This window comes from Bufo bufo, chromosome 2 (genome assembly GCF_905171765.1).
Source record: "Bufo bufo chromosome 2, aBufBuf1.1, whole genome shotgun sequence".
Classification (NCBI taxonomy): Eukaryota; Metazoa; Chordata; class Amphibia; order Anura; family Bufonidae; genus Bufo; species Bufo bufo.
Window position 1 is genome coordinate 344,106,383 of NC_053390.1, and position 16,921 is coordinate 344,123,303.

The window sequence follows — 16,921 nt, forward strand, 5'->3', positions numbered from 1 at the left end:
GTCACCTACCATTTTCTCTGAGCCCATGGACTTCTGGGATAGCAGACTGGAACAGTGGCTGGAACTGTCCCAGTTTGCTATCGGTGTACTATTGGTGTTCTTGTCCAGCCAACAGTGTATGGTCAGATCGTATTCAGCGCAGTAGAAGTTGTTTTCACACCGAAGCAGACAAAATCATCTTCTGCAAGCGTAGAAGACATTATATTTGTGAAAATGAGGCATGGATCATTGATGATTTTCAGAAACCTCCTGCAAATGAATACCAGCTATTTATCACTGCCAAAATGATGGCATTACCAATGTGTGCCTTTCCATCATGTCCCATACTGTATTGCTACTGCTGATACTCCCACTATAGTCCTACTACTGCAAATACACAACTACATAGAAAAAGCAAGAAATTTTGACTGTTTCTTTAGAACAAGCCATTGCTTTTTTTCTGACACTCCTGTTTGTATACAAACTCAGGCAATGTAGCAAATGTTAAGGAGCACTCCAAACCCAACTTGGGTAAAGTTCATTATATTCCTCTGGGTACCTGATGGGGGTCCACAAAACAGATGGTGTACACTTATGGGGACCTTGTCAGGAGATCAACAAAAGGGATCCACAGCACTCGTTAATTCCAAAAATCTTGTGGTTTATTTAGAAGGCAGCAAACATAGCGTAGTTTCGACCTGTAGTCTTTATCAAGCAGTGAATAATGTAACAACGCAAACCTTAAATAACCGTAGACATGGATGGGAAAAAGTTAACACCTCCTTATTTGGTGTGCATAACTAAATAGCCCATTTAGCGTATTAGTCTGATCACAGTGAATAGTAATTTACACATTTGACATAAACAGTGTGTGATAATAAAGACTTATATAGATACAGATTCCCTGTGAAAGGCATAAAGAATACCAGCGCGCAGGAAGGTGCGAGATACACATCAACCAATCTCGAGCATTAACATCACTCAGTTGAGGTGACTTATATTGTTGCCAGGTGAAGAGGTGGAGAAGTACCACCTGATATGTACCGCCTATGAGAATACTGGAAGTCAATGAAATAGTAACATCAGTGGCTACTATGTAGAAGAGAAAAGCTGGTAATTACTTTAGTTGTAAATCTCATAGTAAATGGCCGGTATAGGTATAGAGCGGGTCCTGATATATAATCATGGTGAATATTCAAATGACCAGACCCAGCAATAAAGGGTCTGGCCAGAAGCAGGTGATTGTATTACCAATAGGTTCGCTGAGCAATACTGTTCAATCAGTGGCCTGCAGGGTGAGGTCATCATTCAGATGACTCTTACTCATCCCTGTTGAGGCGACAGAGCAGCCAAGCATACAGAGAACATACATTATGGGGTGTAAGGTTTCCTATATAAGTGAGGTCACACACTTTTTATGTCAAATGTACGTATATATTACTATTCACTGTGATCTGACTAACGCACTTAATGGGCTATTTAGTTATGCACACCCAATAAGGAGGTGTTAACTTTTTCCCCACCCATGTCTACGTCTATTTAAGGTTTACTTTTGTTACATTATTCACTGCTTGATAAAGACTACAGGTCGAAACGCCACTAAGTTTATTGCCTTCTAAATAAACCACAAGATTTTTGGAATTTACGAGTGCTTTGGATCCCTTTTGTTGATCTACAAACTTAGGCAGGCATCTGCCCCAATTAAGGGACAATTTTTGCACCGCTTGTTCAAAACAGCATGTTGATTTTTTCCGATACAACTTGAATTAGTAGTATTCGTATTAAATTCATATCATTAAAGTGCATAGTGCAGTATTAATAGTATGTACAGTATATATTATACACTACTCCCAAAAAGATATTTGGCTTGTGGGTGAAATTTCAGAATGAACCTAAAATGGACTCTAACCTTCACAAGTGAACTTAATGTGACCTTCTCTAAACTTTTGAATGCACATGTCCAACTGTTCAATGTTTCAGTACTTTTTGCAAAACTTGCTGTTCTCTAGCAAGGAGCTTAATGGCAAAATTCACAACATGTGGTTGATCAATGAATCACCCAATAAATTTCCTGAGTCAATTAGAATTGGTATTTAAACAGTCCTCCTCATCATGCTGTTCACATTTTGACATTGTGAGACCAAGACGACACCTAACAATTGATCAACAGTACCTCACCATTGCGAGGTTTCAAGTAGAATGTTCTCAGACGGAAGTGTCCACTGAGCTTAGAGTGTCACAGAGTGTCATTAGCAGGTTGCAAAAGAGATACAGAGAGATTGGGAGAGTCACAGAAAGGCATAGAAGTGGACATCCTTTGGCCACATCCCACAATGATAACCGCCTTATTGTGAACAATGCCCTGCGGAACTGGATGATGAATGAAACCAACTCCAGCCTAGTAGAATTAACAGGGTTTTCCAAGACCTCCCAAAAATCAGGTAAAGACAGTTTTATAAAATGGCAAACAAAGCTTTATTCACTTGCCCAATCCCTCTGGTGTACCCCACCAGTCATTGTTTCGGTCACTGCATTGATGATGTCTATTCCACTTATTTAATGCAGTTACTCCATGGCCACATTGTTCACATAGGTTAGTCATGATGTCTGGTAAAATACTGGACAAAATATCAAAGAATGCTACAATATATTGGCCGTGATTTGCAATGGAGCCTCAAATGCAGATGTAAACACATTCTTACCCAGGCAATCACAGTAATGGTATTTTAAATGGCTTGCTTAAAATATCTACTTTCTGCTTAGTTCATTAATATGAGAAAAAAATGTAATGAAGATATACAGTAACACTTCCTTACATTACAATGTATACAGGCATGGTTTTTTTCTTCAAATCCAATTGAACATATAGCCCACGATCTGCCCTAGGATATCTTACTTACATATAATATTGATATATATCCAAAATATCTTCATACATGGTTATGTTATTTTGTGTTCCTTATAAGATCTGTGCATTGTAAGATTAATGTGAAGACAAATGTAGTTCTTTATTATTGTTTTATTTGCATAAGTGCCTAGGGGGACATTCATAGTGGCAAAACCTATATAGTTTGAAAGAAACAATGTAGAATAAGATTTTTTTTTTAAATCTTATCACAAGCATGATAAGTGTAATACAAAACATTTTGGTTATATATATATATATATATATATATATATATATATATATACATATATTTTTTTTTTTATTTTTTTTATTTTTTTTTCAAATTTACAAGCGTCATAAAAATTGCTCCTATATTGCAGTATGGAAATGAATCTCATTTGATGTCATTCATAGTTTATATTTCCCTATACATTTATTATAAGTATAAAATTCAAATTATATTATATGATGAGACTAGAAAAATTATCCCCATGATAAATAAAACAAGGCTGAAAGAAATACTGATGTGTTGTCCTCAAGATGTTCAGCAGAAAATAAATGGTTTCTTTTATAGGGATAGCTTTGGTTTATTGCACTGTTCAAAGATGCTCAGAATTTCAAACATAATTCATGCATTTTATTGTATATTTTTTCACTTTAACCCCTTCCAGACCATCACAGTACATGTATCACACTGTCTGGGATTTTAAAGATGGCAGACACTGGGGCCAAATGTCTGCGACCGACAGTAATGGCAATCACAAATTTTAATCCTTCAGATGCCGTGGTCAAATGTGAAAATGAAAAAAATTCTCAGGATTAGAGTACCAGATTTTAACAAAAAAAATTTTCTCTGGAATGGAGGCAGCAATTGGGATGGAGGTTTCTGAATCAGCAGAGCACATGTGACAATTTATCTGGATTGCTATTGAAGTATGTGGTGATAGATTCTGTTTAATAGCTCAATGATTTTTTTTTTTGGGACTGTATTAACATCCCCTCCAACTTTTACAATCAAAAAGCAACTGACATTTAGTGACATGGAGAACTTCCAGTATTTATTTGAACTGTATAAAACATAAGTTGCTGGTGTACCTGGTCCATAACGACATTTATCTAGTTGCCAGTGAATTTCATATATTGTCCTTGACGACAGCTACAACTCCATATGTCAGCGATGGCTTAAACCAGGCATGGTCAACCTGTGGCTCTCCAGCTGTTGTAAAACTACAACTCCCACCATGCCCTGCTGTAGGCTGATAGCTGAAGTCAGTCTGGGCATGCTGGGAGTTGTAGTTTTGCAACAGCTGGAGAGCCTCAGGTTGGCCATCCCTGGCTTAAACTCTACCAGACACCGAGAGGCACAAGGTCTGGCCCACCTTCTGATCAATGTAAGTGTGCAGGACTGGTACAGATTTTTTGGAAAAGTAAAGTCTGCTTGGGACTCTCCACCTTGGGTGGGCACAAGCCGTCAGTTCTCTTACTTGTGCAGAGTCAACTACATGGAAAGGGTAGTACCAGCATACCAGTGTATGTTCAGCTTCTGCGCTGTTTGATGAGTTCACGCATACTGTTGTCTTTTTGCAATCACCTTGGTGATCTTTTGCTGTCAAAACAAGTGATGAGGAGTAGGAGGAGGAGGAGAAACAGGAGCAATAGAGGACTTTGAAGTCAATGGAACGGAACAACAGCTTCCTTCTGCTGATGTTGTCAAGCTATGACTACTGGAGAGGGGGTGTGGGCCAGTGGGAAATGCAGCGGTTGCTGCATCAGGCTGTAACACTAAATGAGTAGCACGGTTTTCCCATCCAACTTTATGGTGACGCTCTATGTGTTGACTAAGGGCCATCGTGCTAACATTGGCACCCTGGCCTCTCCTCACCTTCTGCCCAGACATTCTGCATACCTCCATGCCAACGTCCCCCAGTGGCTTGTTAAAAAATTCCCACACTGGTGAGTATGGAATAAGTGATTCCTACGTGACGCAGATTTTATAAACCTGTGCACTGCTGGTGTTTTCCTCACAGGTAGTCTCCAGAGTAGCAGACAATGTACCCCTCCTGCATTTGTGTGTAGATCTGCTGTCTTAGGGGTATGCTGCCACCCTCGCCCCCTGATGATGACACATGCGATCGGCTACATAACCATCTATATCTGTTTGGTCATCACTTTTCTCAGCCTCATCTGTCTCTTGCAAATGTTCTTGACATCTAGCAACATGTGCTCCCACTAGGGTTGGGCGAACATGCTCGGCCGTACACTCATTTTACTCGAGCATTGCGATGCTCGACACATCGAGGTGTTCGACCGAATACAGTGTGTGCTCGAGCACGATATTTGAGTCTCCTACCCGCACGTTTGTTGGCTGCTACGCAGCCAATAAACGTAAGGTAAGTAATGCCATTCACTGTAATGTCGTAGCCATGTAGGCTACTGGCATTACAGTGATTGGCTGGCCGGAATGTGTCATCAGGTGTTATATAGCACCTGATGACACGTGTTTGGCTCAGTCTCAGTCAGGGAGAGTTGGAGAGCAGAAGGTAGCGATAGTGTAGGGAGTGAAATACGAATATTTTAGCTTTTCTAATTTTTATCGACCCAAAAGTCCTTTTAAGGACTATTTTTGTGTGTGGCAGCAATATATATATTTTAGCGCAACCTGCGCTGATTTGCTAAAACTTGTTAGAAACCCAAAAGTCCTTTTAAGGACTATTGTGTGTGGCAGCAATATATATTTTTAGTGTAAACTGCACTAAATTGCTAAAACTTGTTAGAGACCCAATAGTCCTTTTAAGGACTATAGTTGTATCTGGCAGCAATATATATTTTTAGCGCAACCTGCGCTAAATAACTTGCAATTGTTTGGCCGCTGCAGACAGCGACATTATCTGCGCTACATCTCCTGTCTAACGTGTGCGCAGCCTAAAAATATCTGTGACATCCAGTGTACTTTTTCTGTAGACTGTGTCCGCTGCGGACAGTCACATTACCTGCGCTACATCTCCTGTATAATGTTTGCCCATCCTAAATATCTGTGACATTAATTCAGTGTAATTTTTTTATTAGCCGCTGGTGACGACATTACTTGCGCTATACCTCCTGTTTAATGTGTGCAAATCCTAAATATCAGTGACATTCATTCAGTGTAATTTTTTATTAGGCGGTGGTGACGGCAACATTACTTGCGCTATACCTCCTGTTTAACGTGTGTGCATCCTCAAAATATCTGTGACATTCTGTGTACTTTATTTGCACATTCACTTACAAAACCTGTGCTACTGTAGGTGTGACATACTTGCAAGCATATATACAATTTAATATGTGCAAGGCGAGCAGTATGGGACGGGGAAGTGGCCGTGCTGCTGATGGTGCACGCAGAGGCCGTGGCCCTGGGCGCGGTGAAACTGTGCCTGTTTCCAGAGCACAAGAAACACACTCATCCACGATACCTAGCTTCATGTCCCAGTTTGCAGGGCGGCGCAGGACATCACTCTCTAAGTCAGACCAGTGCGACCAAGTAGTCGGTTGAATTGCAGCAGATAATGCTTCCAGTCGGTTAAGCACCAACCTGTCTTTCACAAAGTCCAGTCTCAGTAGCCAAAAGTCTGGTCAACAGAATCCTCACCCTGATACTTCTTCCACCCCCCAAGGAGAGTCTTGGCAAACAAGTGATCCCACACTCGGATATTCCGAGGTGCTGTTTTCATCGCCATTCCTTAATTTGGGCCTCTCGCCAAGCCCGCTTGAAGAGGGACATGAGGAGATCTTGTGCCTGATTCCCAAACTCTGGAGCATCCACTGTCAGAAGAAGATGATGTTGGGGAATGGCAGTTAGTGTTTCACGAGGTGGATGATGATGATGAGACACAGTTGCCAATAAGTCAACCGCAATTAGTGTCTCAAGAGGTTCATGATGAGGATGAGACACAGTTGTCAATAACTGAGGTTGTTGTTAGGTCAACAAGTCAGGAGGATGACCAGAGTGGGGAAGTGGAAGAGGAGGTGCTGGACAATGAAGTCACTGACCCAACCTGGGAAGGTGGCAAGCCGAGCGAGGACAGCAGTACAGAGGGGAAGGGATCTGCAGCACCGCAACAGGCTGGAAGAGGCAGTGGGGTGGGAAAAGGGAGAAGGCGGGCCACACCAAACAGGGCCGCAACTGTTCCACAGAGCCCCGTACCCTGACCAACTCAGCTATTGGGAAAGTCCACTTAACGACTGACACATGGACAAGTGCTTTTTGCCAGGGATGCTACATTTCCCTGACGGCACACTGGATGAATGTTGTGGAGGCCGGGAGCGAGTCGTACTCTGGGATGGCACAGCCGATACCGACGCCAAGGATTGCGGGCCTTACTTCCATCAGGGTTTCCGCCACCACCTACGTTAGTGGCTGCAACCGCCCCTTCTCCTCCTCCACTTCCACCTATGAATTATCATCTTGTAGCACCAGTGAGTCATCAGTCAGTAGCTGGAAGCAGTGTAGCACTGCAGTGGGGAAGCGGCAACAGGATGTGCTTAAACTGATCTGCTTAGGTGACAAACAGCACACCGCCGCAGAGCTGTGGCAGGGGATAAGGGACCAGACTGAGCTCTGGCTCTCACCACTCAACCTAGAACCAGGCATTTGGAGCTCGGCAAGCTCACACACATCCCACGCCTTAAACTTTGTGGTTCAGCGGTTTCTCAAAATCTTCCTCAATTTGCCTGAACTACTGGTTAAGGTGAGCGGCGTGTGTGCACATTTCCGCAAGTCATCGACAAGTTCAGCTGGTCTGTCAAAGCTGCAGCAGCGCTTAAAAAATTGCCAGCTCACTAGCTGTTGTGCGACGTGAGCACGTGCTGGAATTCCACATTCCACATATTGGACAGGCTTTATGAGCAGCAGAGGGCAGTAGTTGAATACCAGATGCAACATGGTCGTCGCCTTTCCAGTCAGCTTCTGCTATTCACAATCAAGGAGTGGGCATGGATGTCTGACCTCTGTAAGGTTTTAAGAAACTTTGAGGAATCAACACAGATGGTGAGCGGAGATAACGCTATTATCAGCATAACCATCCCACTTCTGTGTCTACTCAAACGCTCGCTGCTCACAATTTAGGACAGTTTTGCATGTGGTACAGGTGGAAATGGGGGAAGACATTACACAGGGTGATAGCCAGACCACCCTCAGTTTGTCTTCTCAGCGCGAATTGGACGATGAAGAGGAGGAGGAGCAGGAGACAGTTGCCTCCACTACAGAGGGTAGTCCCATGGAAGTTTAATTCCATATTTTTAGTGTGGGTGGGCAGAAAAGGAGGAAGAGGATGAGGACATTGATAGTCATCCTCCTGATGACGACAGAAAAGTTTTGCCTGTTGGTACTCTGGCACACATAGCTGACTTCATGTTAGGCTGCCTTTCCAGCGACACGCACGTTATCCCATATATATAGCCCAGCTCAGGCCTAGTTTTAAGTAGTAGTAGTCAGTCATCAGCCCTGAGCTGAAGTGGTCCACATCCAGCTCAGAACTCTGCTAAGAGTTAGTGGACATCAGCTAGAAGTTTAGCTTCAGAAAAGGATATTAATCCAGAAAGCACTAAAGAAACAGAGACTCAAAGGGTTACAGCCATCGCTATACGTGCCTTAGGACCTTAGGAGTTAAAAGTGAAGAATTTACCGGCCTCCGGCAGCCTCACTAGCCTGCTCTGGGATAACAGGGACCAGCATAGAAGTCCTCTACCAGTAAGCATAAAACTTATATCATTAATAGCCTGAGAGACAGACATCACACCTGTAAACAGTGGACCTCTTGCAGCTTTACCTCTGTCCATCTTAAAGAGACTGTATTTCATTTCTGGATGTACTAGAGACTGTTTTATACTTGGATGTTACCGTTACCAGCAATGTTTAGTAAAAGTTATAAGTTGGATTGCACCATCCTTGTCTCAGTCTCCAATTCCTCAGTTAACACTACAGTAAATGATTGTACCACCATAAAAGGAACTGGCGTCACGACTACAAGGGACCTTGCCATAGGTACATTAATACAGACCATCGAGGGCACCTCGAACCACCATCTGGCCTGTGTCACTTACACCAGAGTGTGCCCCAGAGAATTCCTGTGTTGTTCTCCTCTTCACTTATGCAGGCCTGCCCAGGGACGACATAACCGTGAGTAACCAGAACTGTATTTACCTCGGCCCACCTAATGCTCACACCGTGACCTCACATATAATTCCCCTGTCGGTCTGGCATACTGCACGTTGACAGATCGTCTGAAGCTGTCGATGACTTGCGGAAATGTGCACACACGCGGCGCACCTTAACCAGTAGATCAGGCAAATTGGGGATGGTTTTGAGAAACCGCTGAACCACTAAGTTTAAGACATGGGCTAGGCATAGGATGTGTGTCAGGTTGCCGAGCTCCAAAGCCGTCACCAAGTTACGGCCATTATAGACACAACCATGCCTGGTTCTAGGTTGAGTGGCAAGAGCCACAACTCAGTCTGGTCCCTTATCCCCTGCCAAAGCTCTGCGGCGGTGTGCATATAAGCTTCAGCATGGCCTGTTGCCGCTTCCCCACTGCAATGCTACACTGCTTCCAGCTACCGACTGATGACTGACTGGTGCTGCACGCATAAAATTGGGGGGTGGAAGTGGAGGAGGAGGTGGAGGAGGAGAAGTGGGGGTTTGAGCCACAAAAGTAGGGCACGCAATCCTTAGCGTCTGTAGCACCTGTGCCATCCCAGGGTACGACTCGCTCCCGGCCTCCACAACATTCACCCAGTGTGCCGTCATTGAAATGTAGCATCCCTGGCCGAATGCACTTGTCCATGTGTCCGTGGTTAAGTGGACCTTCCCAGTAACTGCTTTGGTCAGGGCACGTGTGATGTTATGGGACACATGTTGGTGTAAGGTGGGCATGGCACACCTTGAAAAATAGTGGTGTCTGGGGTCTGCGTAACGCGGGGCGGCTGCCGAAATGAGGCTTGTGGAAGGCCTCAGTGTCCACAAGCCTTAATGGCAACATTTCCAGGGCCAGTAATTTGGAAAGCTACGCATTTAGTGCTATGGCCTGTGGGTGGGTGGCTGGGTATTTGTGAGTGCATTCAAATGCCTGGGGTAAAGACATTTGTACGCTGCACTGGGACACGGAAGTGGATGTGGTCGCTGTTGGTGCTTGCAAAGGTCCAGGAGCAGGGCGGGAGGCATCTGGGCCTGAGTCTTGGACAGGGGATTAGCCAGCCCGTAACACAGGGGAAGAGGAGCCAGTGGTGTGACCCCCAGACACAGATTGTGGACCCATGCCCACCTATTACTGAGCTTTGATGCCATTTGGCGGATCATGCTGGTGGTGGTGAGGTTGCTAGTTTTCACTCCACTGCTCATTTTTGTATGGCACAGGTTGAAAATTACAATTCTTTTGTCGTCCACATTTTCCTCAAAAAAAGCGCCATACTGCAGAACACCTATCACTTGGCAAGGGAGATTTCCACAAGGGGGTGCTCAGTGGAAAAGTTGCAGGTCTGTTTGGTGTGGCCTGCCTTCTCCCTTTTGCCACCTCACTGCCTCTTCCAGCCTGTTGCGGTGCTGCAGATCCCTCCCCTTCTGTACTGCTGTCCTTGCTCGGCTTTTCACCATCCCAGGTTGGGTCAGTGGCTTCATCGTCCACCATATCCTCTTCCACTTCCTCACTCTGCTCATCCTCCTGACTTGTTGACCTAACCACAACCTCAGTGATTGACAACTCTGTCTCATCCTCTTCCTCAACATCTTGAGACAATAATTGCTGTTGAGTTATTGGCAACTGTGTCTCATCATCATCTACCTCATTAAACAGTAATTGCCATTCCCCACCGTCATCTTCTTGTGACTGTGTATGCTGAAGAGTTTGGGAATCAGGGCACAAGATCTGTCCCTCTTTAAGCGTGCTTGGCGAGAGGGCCAAATCAAAGAATGGCTAGGAAAAGAGGTCCTCGGAATATCCAAATCAAGGAATGATTAGGAAAAGAAGTCCTCGGAATATCTGAGTGTGGGATCACATGTTTGGCCAGACTCTTCATGGTGGTAGGAAGGAGTATCAAGACTGTACTTGGTAGAAGACAGGGTGGTGCTTAACCGACTGGAAGCATTATCTGCTGCAATCCAACCAACCACCTGGTCGCACTGGTCTGACTTCAAGAGTGTTGTCCTGCGCCACCCCAGAAACTGGTACATGAAGCTAGGTATCGTGGATGACTGTTTTTCATGTCCTCTGGCAGCAGGCACAGTTTCAACGCGCCCAGGGCAACGGCTTCTAGTTGCCCCATCAGCATCACGGCCACTGCCCCGGCCCTTACTGCTCGCCTTCTTCATATTAAATGTGATATATGCTTGAAATTATGTCACACGTACAGGAGCTTAAGATTTGGAAGTGTATGCCCCAAAAATTTTAAAAAGCTATTTGGGATGTTGAAACTTCACACAGGAGATATCCCGCAGGTAATGTCAATGCTGTCACCAGCGGCTAATAAAAAATTACAGGGAATGTCACAGGTATTTGGGATGAGGAAACATTATACAGAAGAGGTACCACCGGTATGTCACTGTCCAAAGTGTCTATGTAAAAAGTACACTGTATGTCACAGATAGAATTTTTAGATGCACACGTTACACTGGAGATGTGGCACTGGTAATGTCACTGTCAGCAGCTGACACTGTCTATTGAAAAAGTACACTGGATGTCACAGATATTTTGGGGATATGCACACTTTACACAGGAGATGTGGCACAGATTATTTAACTGTCCACAGCGGACACCATCTACGGAAAAAGTACACTGGATGTCGCTGATATTTTAGGGATGCGCACACTTTACACAGGAGATGTGGCGCAGATAATTTAACTGTCCGCAGCGGACACCGTCTACGGAAAAAGTACACTGGATGTTACTGATATTTTAGGGATGCGCACACATTACACAGGAGATGTGGCCCGAATAATTTAACTGTCTGCAGCGGACACCGTCTACAGAAAAAGTACACTGGATGTTACTGATATTTTAGGGATGCGCACACTTTACACAGGAGATGTGGCCCGGATAATTTAACTGTCCGCAGCGGACACCATCTACGGATAAAGTACACTGGATGTCACTGATATTTTAGGGATACGCACACTTTACATAGGAGATGTGGCGCGGATAATTTAACTGTCCGCAGCGGACACCGTCTATGGAAAAAGTACACTGGATGTCACTGATATTTTAGGGATGCACACACTTTACACAGGAGATGTGGCGTGGCCTATTAGACACTATTTAAATATATATAAAAAATATATATTGCTGCTGTCACACACAATAGTCCTTAAAAGGACTTTTGGGTCTATGAAAAGTTTTTGTAATAAAAATCTTCCAATAACACTCCCTACACTGTCTTTCCCTTCCTATGCTCAGCTCTCCCTGACTAACACTGAGCCGAACATTAGACCCTCACCCCTAATGTTTTAGATAGTCAGATCAGAAACTGGCACTCGCCCCTAAAGTTTGAGAGGGTTTTAGAGGGTCAGATCAGCAGCAGAAACTCGCCCCTAAAGTATTAGATGGTCAGATCAGCAGCAGACATTTGCCCCTAATGTTTTAGAGGGTCAGCTCAGCAGCAGGCCCTCGCCCCTAATGTTATAGAAGGTCAGTTCAGCAGCAGACCCTCACCCCTAATGTTTTAGATGGTCAGCTCAGCAGCAGACCCTCACTCAATGTTTTAGATGGTCAGATCAGCAGCAGGCACTCGCCCCTAATGTTTTAGAGGGTCAGCTCAGCAGCAGGCCCTCACCCCTAATGTTTTAGAGGGTCAGATCAGCAGCAGGCATTCTCCCCTAATGTTTTAGAGGGTCTGCTCAGCAGCAGACGCTCACCCCTAATGTTTTAGATGGTCTCAACAGCAGCAGGCCCTAACCCCTAATGTTTTAGAGGGTCATCTAAGCAGCAGACCCTCACCCCTAATGTTTTAGATGGTCAGATCAACCGCAGGCACTCGCCTCTATTGTTTTAGAGGGTCAGCTCAGCAGCAGACCCTCACCCCTAATGTTTAGATGGTCACATCAGCAGCAGACCCTCGCCTCTAATGTTTTAGATGGTCAGATCAGTAGCAGGCCCTCGCCCCTAATGTTTTAGATGGTCAGATCAGCAGGCTCTTGCTCCTAATGTTTTAGAGGGTCACCAGCAGGCCATCAATCATAATTTTTCAAGGGTGTGTATGATGCCCTCCTTTATGTGTAATAAAGGGTGTATTGGAGTGCCAGTTCCTTGAAATTTTTGGCAGCCCTTTCGCTTAGTGCATAGGCTTTATGAGTGTAGGAGTCCCACTATCTGAACAATTGTACCGCAATGTGAATGAGGCTCTCCTTCATGTGATATACAGGTTGTATCGGAGTGCCTCTTCCTTGTAATTTTTGGCAGCACTTGCACTTTAAATACAAGTAAATATACAGGAAAGAATGTTTCCTAACAATTTTTCCTCTAAAATCGATTTTATTTTCTGTTTGGTGCGAATTATTGTCAGTCTGTAAAATTGGCATACTACTCGGACAACATTGTTCCCAGCAGCGACCTGGGAGTCCAAGATGCATCCAGACATCCTCCCCATGCTTTTCCTGAACTATTTCAGTGGTGTTTCCATCAATTTCTGACCTTTTCCTGTGAACCAAACACCCTCCCCACTTCAGAGCAGGGGGTGCCTGGTTTAATGCTCGGGTTCTCCTATTGACTTCCATTGTGCTTGGGTGCTTGGTAGAGCACCCGAGCACTTTGGTGCTCGACAAACACTAGCTCCCACCCAACTCATAATCGGTAGTTGCATGCCTAGAGGGGTCCGCAGCAGACCTCTCCTCTAAGTCTGTGCTGGCCTGTAACTGCTGACTGTCCTCACAAACTTGAGATGATGTTGAAGAGCAAGTCAACCATTCCAGTACAGCTATATTGTTGATCAAAACACGACTGCTAGATGACAGTGACAGCTCTGGCCTGTTGCTTCGACTGCTACCAACCCCCCTTCTTCTGCTGTTACTTGAATAACTGGGAATGTGGCAGCAGTTCAACAAGATGCACATGGTGATTACACTCCACCTGAACTGTCCCTGCAGTCTTCCTATGCAATAGCAGGTTGCATGACATTATGGGCCATTACATAGTAGAAAAAAGGAGCATGAGTAAGGGTACTGGAGGGGGAAGCAGAAGTTGTATGGAGTACCACAGAATAGGGGGGTGGGGAGGTAAACAATAAAGGAGCAGAAAAGGTGGGAGGGAGAGAGGGAGAGAGAGAAACGCCAAGGGATACCCCGAAAATCAGGAAAAGAAGAGGTAGATGAGGATGCTCACACTAAATTGGACCACAGGAAAGATAAAGGAAGATATGTGAAAAAAAGGAAAAATTATTGGTGGAGCGCCTAGTGGTCAAGATCCAGTGAAGGGGTAGCAAGAGGATGGTGAGGGGGAGATGATGAGCACCTCTATATAACTTTAGTGAGTAACCCTAAATACCATAGGAGAAAACTAGGATCGTGACCCTATAAATCCAGAGGGTAGGATAAATTAGAGCAATGTATAAATATATAAAGAAAATTACATAAGGTTAAAACCTTAAACCAATCTAGAGTAATTCCTAGAGTTTTCAATAAAATAAAGTGAAAAAAATCTTGTTTATTACTCAAATCAACAGGGAGGGTGGTGCGCGAAAAGCACTTAACACTTGACACCAGACCCCCCCCCCCCCCCCGCCGAGATCGCCTGTAAGTTGGTAGTTCTTTTGTCGTCCTATTAATAGATGACCCAAACGGACTTCCAAATGACGAAGTAACTTGTTTATTTCAAATAGCTCGACGCGTTTCGGGGCAATAAAAACCCCTTCCTCAGGAGCATCAAAGGGTACATACAAGGTTGCAGTAATTTATAGACAAAGAACACATGTATAGGTTTGACCACATGGTGGGGAGGTTCACTTCCTGTCCCAAGACCCGGAACCGGAAGTGGACTCCATTCAGTGGAACATATTCAGTATGATACATTTAAAATTGGCTGTGAAACAAAACATGCAATGCAACAGCTCTCTGCAAACCCAAAAAAGTACAAAAATGCATAATAATTGCTAACGCCATACAGGGAGTGCAGAATTGTTAGGCAAGTTGTATTTTTGAGGATTAATTTTATTATTGAACAACAACCATGTTCTCAATGAACCCAAAAAACTCATTAATATCAAAGCTGAATATTTTTGGAAGTAGTTTTTAGTTTGTTTTTAGTTTTAGCTATTTTAGGGGGATATCTGTGTGTGCAGGTGACTATTACTGTGCATAATTATTAGGCAACTTAACAAAAAACAACTATATACCCATTTCAATTATTTATTTTTACCAGTGAAACCAATATAACATCTCAACATTCACAAATATACATTTCTGACATTCAAAAACAAAACAAAAACAAATCAGTGACCAATATAGCCACCTTTCTTTGCAAGGACACTCAAAAGCCTGCCATCCATGGATTCTGTCAGTGTTTTGATCTGTTCACCATCAACATTGCGTGCAGCAGCAACCACAGCCTCCCAGACACTGTTCAGAGAGGTGTACTGTTTTCCCTCCTTGTAAATCTCACATTTGATGATGGACCACAGGTTCTCAATGGGGTTCAGATCAGGTGAACAAGGAGGCCATGTCATTAGATTTTCTTCTTTTATACCCTTTCTTGCCAGCCACGCTGTGGAGTACTTGGACGCATGTGATGGAGCATTGTCCTGCATGAAAATCATGTTTTTCTTGAAGGATGCAGACTTCTTCCTGTACCACTGCTTGAAGAAGGTGTCTTCCAGAAACTGGCAGTAGGACTGGGAGTTGAGCTTGACTCCATCCTCAACCCGAAAAGGCCCCACAAGCTCATCTTTGATGATACCAGCCCAAACCAGTACTCCACCTCCACCTTGCTGGCGTCTGAGTCGGACTGGAGCTCTCTGCCCTTTACCAATCCAGCCACGGGCCCATCCATCTGGCCCATCAAGACTCACTCTCATTTCATCAGTCCATAAAACCTTAGAAAAATCAGTCTTGAGATATTTCTTGGCCCAGTCTTGACGTTTCAGCTTGTGTGTCTTGTTCAGTGGTGGTCGTCTTTCAGCCTTTCTTACCTTGGCCATGTCTCTGAGTATTGCACACCTTGTGCTTTTGGGCACTCCAGTGATGTTGCAGCTCTGAAATATGGCCAAACTGGTGGCAAATGGCATCTTGGCAGCTGCACGCTTGACTTTTCTCAGTTCATGGGCAGTTATTTTGCGCCTTGGTTTTTCCACACGCTTCTTGCGACCCTGTTGACTATTTTGAATGAAACGCTTGATTGTTCGATGATCACGCTTCAGAAGCTTTGCAATTTTAAGAGTGCTGCATCCCTCTGCAAGATATCTCACTATTTTTGACTTTTCTGAGCCTGTCAAGTCTTTCTTTTGACCCATTTTGCCAAAGGAAAGGAAGTTGCCTAATAATTATGCACACCTAATATAGGGTGTTGATGTCATTAGACCACACCCCTTCTCATTACAGAGATGCACATCACCTAATATGCTTAATTGGTAGTAGGCTTTCGAGCCTATACAGCTTGGAGTAAGACAACATGCATAAAGAGGATGATGTGGTCAAAATACTCATTTGCCTAATAATTCTGCACTCCCTGTACTTAAAAATTAGAGATGCTTGGCAAATCATTTTGTACAAAATTATTTGAGCCCGTCTGCCGCACGTCAAAGCGATCTCTGTAAGACGGGTTCCTAACACTAAATTCTACCTGTTATGTGCCATGACGGCTACCATACAATGGTATGGTAGCCGTCATGGCACATAACAGGTAGAATGTTGCGAGCGATATTGATTAAGCCTTTCCCTTATTGTTTGAGGGGTGTGGCCTCTATATTGTAGGCCACAAGGGCACTTCAACATATAGACCACATTCCTGGAGTAACAGTTCATATGGTGTTTGAGTGTAATGGATTCACCAGTATTAGATATAGTCACTGTGTTTATGTTGTCTAAGATACTAAGGCAACACATAC